Raw genomic sequence first — 5,721 nt, forward strand, 5'->3', positions numbered from 1 at the left:
CCTCCCAGCTGTTAGCTTTAGCCCACACTAACAATATTAGGCTACAATGTTAATTTACACAGACAACAGCTGTTTTACAGATTAATGTAACATTACATCATGCACGTTAGCTAAATTATAAGTTGTGCAAGCCTACTCTGAATTCACAGTATTGTCCATGCATAGGCTACTATTTCATGTTAAATCAACTTTAAAATGTTTTGCTCAATTGCTAGCAAAATGATCATGCTAGCGGCAGTAGCAAGGCTCACCTCATTTCCCATTTGGATTCTTCTTTTTTCTCCGTCCCTGCTCGGATCTTGTTTCTGGATTCTGGGGTTCAGCCTTTTAAAACTGCTAGCTAGAAGGTGGCTCCTTCTAACCCACAACTCAAAGCAGGCTTAAGAGTATGAAACTGCACGTCAAAAGCATCAAATAACATTCTTGCCATTTTGGGTCGGGCTTTTTTGACAGATGACGTGGTTCTGTTGGCTCATTGAATGCGAAATACAACGTGATAGTAACACGATAATTACGTCCTGCTCAACACGTTTTTTAACAAGGAAACGTGTTACACAACACGTCCCAATAGATTAATTAACGTGACAGTGACACGTTCAGACGTGAGACTGGGTTGAGTGGTGAGTCTGAATGGGGATGTCCTGGGATCTCCCAACTCTGCAACGGCTCTCGTCCAATCAGAAATATGTAATAGATCGTTGGATTGGACTGGACCGGACCTAACTGTTGTATAATTATGTATATTTACTACATACAATGCCCTTTAGAATTATTGGCACCCCTGGCAAAGTTGACCAAAAACAGTTATAAAAAATCATCTTTTGGTGATATATCGTAATCTCACAATAAAAACAATGAGGAAAAATCAAGCCATGGAGGGCACTCTAAGTCTATCATCAATATTTATGTTTCATTACTCACTATTTCATACTCCATTATATCACTTGAATGCCATCAGTATTTCTGTACAGTATTCCACTTTACATTATGTCAAATATTTCACTCACTCCAATGTCTGTAGTTTAGAATTATGATTGTCATTTAGAGCAGAAATCTTCCGAGTCTCCTAGTTTATTCCCTTTCAGTGCAGCCTTCTTCTTTTATCCTGTTGTCATTAAGCCTGTGGAGAGAGAAAGAGCAGAAAAAAAACAGTGAGTAATGTTTTAAGACATAAAAACCCTATGCACACAACAAACCAAACGTACACACACACACACACACGCGCAATGTATATGGTACAGTGTTCAGAGCATGATCCTGTAAGTGATCAAGTGAAAAAGAGGCAGGTAAAGAGACAAAGGAGAAAGAGAGAAACATTCTCTATGTACTAAACTCAGACCATTAACAAGACAAATGCTATTAATGTGTATATTCCTTAAGAGTATGATACTGTACTGCAGTGCTTTATAGAATAGACATCCATGCTGGAAGTTTTTGTTCCGCCATTGTGACTATTGAGTTATGTGTGTCACTGCATCATACACGCCAGTTTACTTACATCAGTTTCTCCAGTTTACAGCGTGAGTCCTTCAGTAGATCAGAGATGTGCTTTGCTGATGTGTTTCTTAGTTTATTCCCACTCAGACTCTGTCAGGTGTGATGGGTTTGATAAGAGAACTGCCATCAGAGCAGCACAGCCTTCTTTTGTTATACTGTTGTTATTTAGCCTGTAAATTCACAGATAGCAATAGCAGGGATGAATATTAAAACTACGCTGCAGGTTTGTCAGGTGATGCAAATTATCTGAATGTATGTATGTATATATACTTTTTGATCTCTGCATTTAACCCAATCGGTGAATTAGTGAAACACAAACAGCACACAGTGAGGTGAAGCACACACTAATCTCGGCACAGTGAGCTGCCTGCTTCAACGGCGGCGCTCGGGGAGCAGTGAGGGGTTAGGTGCCTTGCTCAAGGGCACTTCAGCCGCGGCCCACTGGTCGGGGCTCGAACCGGCAACCCTCCGATTACAAGTCCAGAGTGCTAACCAGTGGGCCACGGCTGCCATTTTTACAAAGAAAAATGGAGTAAAATTGCAGTATCCAGATGTGCAAGCCTAATTGAGACCTACACAGACGCCATGCTCCAATTTAATTTGTAAAATAGTTTCCACGATGTAGAGATGGCTCTACTCATCCTGGTCAAAGTAACACTAGAGCGCACCGCGCAAATACCCACTAATGTTCTACAACCATTACTCTGAATGTGGGCTCTGACATTTTTCATCTAAGGAGGATGTATCATATAAACTGTTTTTATGCCCACATGAATTATGTGCCTATATTGCATGTTTGTTAACTCTCTACCAGCTATTTTTTATTTGTAACGTTTCAAGCCCTTACGGCCCTTCCTCAGACTTCCAAACAGTGTTACACAGCTGCCCTTTTAAATTCCATTTGTCACGTGATTACAATTAGGTTGCAGGATCCATTATACAGTTAAAGTAGAAAACATAGAATATTGCACCATGCCCGTGTGCATCAACAATACACATATACAATCAATTCATTGCAGAGGTAAACAAGACTATTGCACCATGCCCGTATACAAATCAAGCTGGGTCCTGTACAGTGTTTTAAGACATATTGAATATGTTATAGTGCTATAAGTAAAATGTAGGCTAATTGAAGCTATACAATATTTACTTTACTTTAAAAAAAGACATTTTTCGTTGAATTAAGAATCTAAAATGGAACTGACTGACACCTACTGTACGTTTTTGTCAGATGTTTATTTCTTCCCCAGACTGGCACAGTCTGTTAACACACGAGTAGGCTACACTCATTTTCACCTTATAATGAGCAATGCCATGGCAGCCGTGGCCTACTGGTTAGGGTTTCGGGCTTGTAACCGAAGGGTTACCGGTTCGATCCCCGACCCAGTAGGAAAAATGTGGGCGGGGGAAGTGGTTGAGCACTGCTCTCCCATGCCCACATCCACTGCTGAAGTGCCCTTGAGCAAGGCACCTAACCCCTCACTGCTCCCTGAGCGCCACTGTAGCAGGCAGCTCACTGCTCTGGGTTAGTGTGTGCTTCACCTCACTTAGTGTACACTGTGTGCTGTGTGTGTTTCACTAATTCACAGATTGGGATAAATGCAGAGACCAAATTTCCCTCATGGGATCAAAAGAGTATATATACTTATACTTACAATAGGAAGAAAACAGCCAAGGCCAACTTATCAGAGGACGCCGAGTCATATGAATACAACAATTTAAATAATTAATATAACATGTACTATATGCATTGTTATTTTATGAAGTTACGTGTATTAGCATTACAATGATTTTATGAATCGTCGTGATATTGCAGAGAGAAGAGATGGCAGTACCACTATTGACCGCATGAGGGCGAGCGCTACACAAGAAACAATATTTCTCACAAACATCAATATTTTCTAATATGGAGTGAGTGTGTCCATATTTTTCCACCTTTAGTTTGTATGCTACTCAGGACAGTTAACTAAATAGGGATCAACACTTAAACTGTAGGCACACTTCACACTTACCCATCACAAACACCCCCTATATGTGCTTTAATAAACCAACTGACGACAATTATCTTAGTAACCGGACTTTTGCACTCTCTCTCTCTCCATTATTTTCACTGACAGAGCTGCTTGATATTTATTTTATTTTATTTTATTGTATTTTTTTGTGACAGGAGGAGGGTCCCGCACTCTGCCTGCGCATGACGTCAGGCCGTTGGAGACAGGCAGCGAGAGGCCGCCTAGCAGCAGCTGTACGAGCTCAGCGCAGGCCAGGCGACGGCGCCTTTAAGAGGGAGAAAACGAAACAATAAACCGTTCGTGGTGTGTCAATGTTGTGCGGACAATGAATTTAGTCGATATGGTTTTGATCAAACTCTTGCTATTGTTATACTGTATACGGAATACCAAAGGTAAGCATTGAAGCTTTAAATCATTCTTGTTAGAAGTGTTTGATAATCTGTAATCGGATTGAAGAAGCAGTGGCTCGCGAGCTAGTTAGGGAGGGGTATATATGAGAGCTCTCGCTAGCCACCGGGGAAACTGTCTTGTGCGGAAGTGATAGCTGAATGAAGCGGGACGGTTGTAGTTTGGAGTTGACAACTCCCTGTCTTGTCAGTGGCGAACACAGCACATAAAGCAATTGTGTTGGTCTGTCTGTCCGGAGACAAAGTAGTCATCTTATCATGAAGCAATTGGATAAAAGTTGTTGCGTTACTCACTCGCTTTAGCCTCCTGTTTAACGTTACTTGCGAGAGGTTCTCCTGTTAGCCAAACAGCCATAACTGACGATCGCAAACATTCTCAGTGAGAAAGGCTTAGATTCTAGTAGCAGCTAACTTGTGAATCATTACTCAGCTCACGGTGAAAAAAAAAAAAACAGTTGATAAAGTGTATCTCTAAGCTGTCTTTGGAAACACCCTCTGTGCAGGTAACGTAATGGAGCTAACTACGCGACAGGGCTCGCCAAATAGGTTAGCGACATGGAAACGGTGTTTTTGTACATTCCCGGCTGCTAAATATGTTATTGTTGTAGGGAAACCACAACGCAGGTGGACATTTAAGAGTTTAGGAGAAGTCATATGGTAGCTATGTTTTGTAACGAAACACGCACCGTGTATTAGTCACTGGAAGTGAGTGAGATGATTATGCGCGCTGGCATCGTGACAAGTTGTGGCATGCCCCTGAGTTAAGTGTCGGTAGATGGATATGTGAGCTGGGTTAGCTAGCTAGCAAATGCTTCAGTGAGAGTTACAAAGTGCGTTTTTAAGTTTCACATGCAACCTCCTACCGCGTGTTCCCACTGATCTGTCAAGTTCTGCCACACGAACTTAGTTTCTCACAAACAGCAAAGTCAAATCTTACTTCACCGTCCCTCAAACCTGTTGTCGATTGCTGCTTGACTCATGTGAAATGCGAGGTTTGATAGCGTCACTGTCTGTCTGAAGTTTTGTTGACATGATTTACAGAGGGCGAGGTTGGCTGCCCTCGTTGTTTGGACTGGAGAGAGAGCTTTCGTTTCACCTTAGCTTGTTTCATTTGGCCTTTTGGTATTTATAACATATCTATACACACATCGAATATACGGCTACCTACACATGTCATGGAATGGTGTGCTGTTAGGTTACTAGTTTATAGACGCATTTGTTCTTGTCAGGGGCCATCGTGCATATTAGAAAAGTTCCGTATAGCCCACTGACACGATTTGGTGTAACTCCGTGACAGTGTGTGTGTGTGTGTGTCCCAAACAGATGGATGGGCCAAGTCATGGTGGGCCACATGAACTGCCTGTGTTAGTTTGTTTTGCTCTGCCTTAGCATATGAGCACCTTGTCTTATCCAATCTGTTAATTACACTTCCTAGCTCCTGCCCTGGGCAAGCTGACAGATGCGTGTGTGTGTGTGTGTGTGTGTGTGTGTGTGTGTGTGTGTGTGTGAGAGAGAGAGAGAGAGAGAGTGTGAGAGAGCGGGAGCGGCTGTGCTCATGTGTGCCTAGGAAGGGGTGAGTGAAAGGAAGTGAGTGATAGCCCCCGGAGCATTTAGCCTATTGTGTGTGTGTGTAGTGTGTATATAGGTGTTCTCCTTCTGTAAGGCCTCACACCTTCTTTCTGGCCCCATGTGTTTAAACCACAAATGACTCTCTGGCCTTAGTCATCATAGCAGCTTCTCCTCCGACACACACCTGACTTGGTTGCTTGTTTGTTTCCACTTGAGATGTAGCCAGTGAGCCAGAA

At 42.4% G+C, this 5,721-nt stretch overlaps 1 long non-coding RNA gene across 1 annotated transcript; it reads right to left on the bottom strand.

Moving 5' to 3' along the window:
• Positions 1 to 197: 197 nt before the first annotated feature.
• LOC125286014 lies at positions 198 to 5,436 on the bottom strand. Its single transcript, XR_007192116.1, has 3 exons — positions 4,211 to 5,436; positions 1,499 to 1,667; positions 198 to 1,120 (listed from the first exon to the last, which is right to left on the bottom strand). It is a non-coding gene; the product is annotated as an uncharacterized LOC125286014 (long non-coding RNA).
• Between the last annotated feature and the right edge of the window lie 285 nt (positions 5,437 to 5,721).

The sequence above is a fragment of the Alosa alosa genome, chromosome 21 (genome assembly GCF_017589495.1).
Source record: "Alosa alosa isolate M-15738 ecotype Scorff River chromosome 21, AALO_Geno_1.1, whole genome shotgun sequence".
Classification (NCBI taxonomy): Eukaryota; Metazoa; Chordata; class Actinopteri; order Clupeiformes; family Clupeidae; genus Alosa; species Alosa alosa.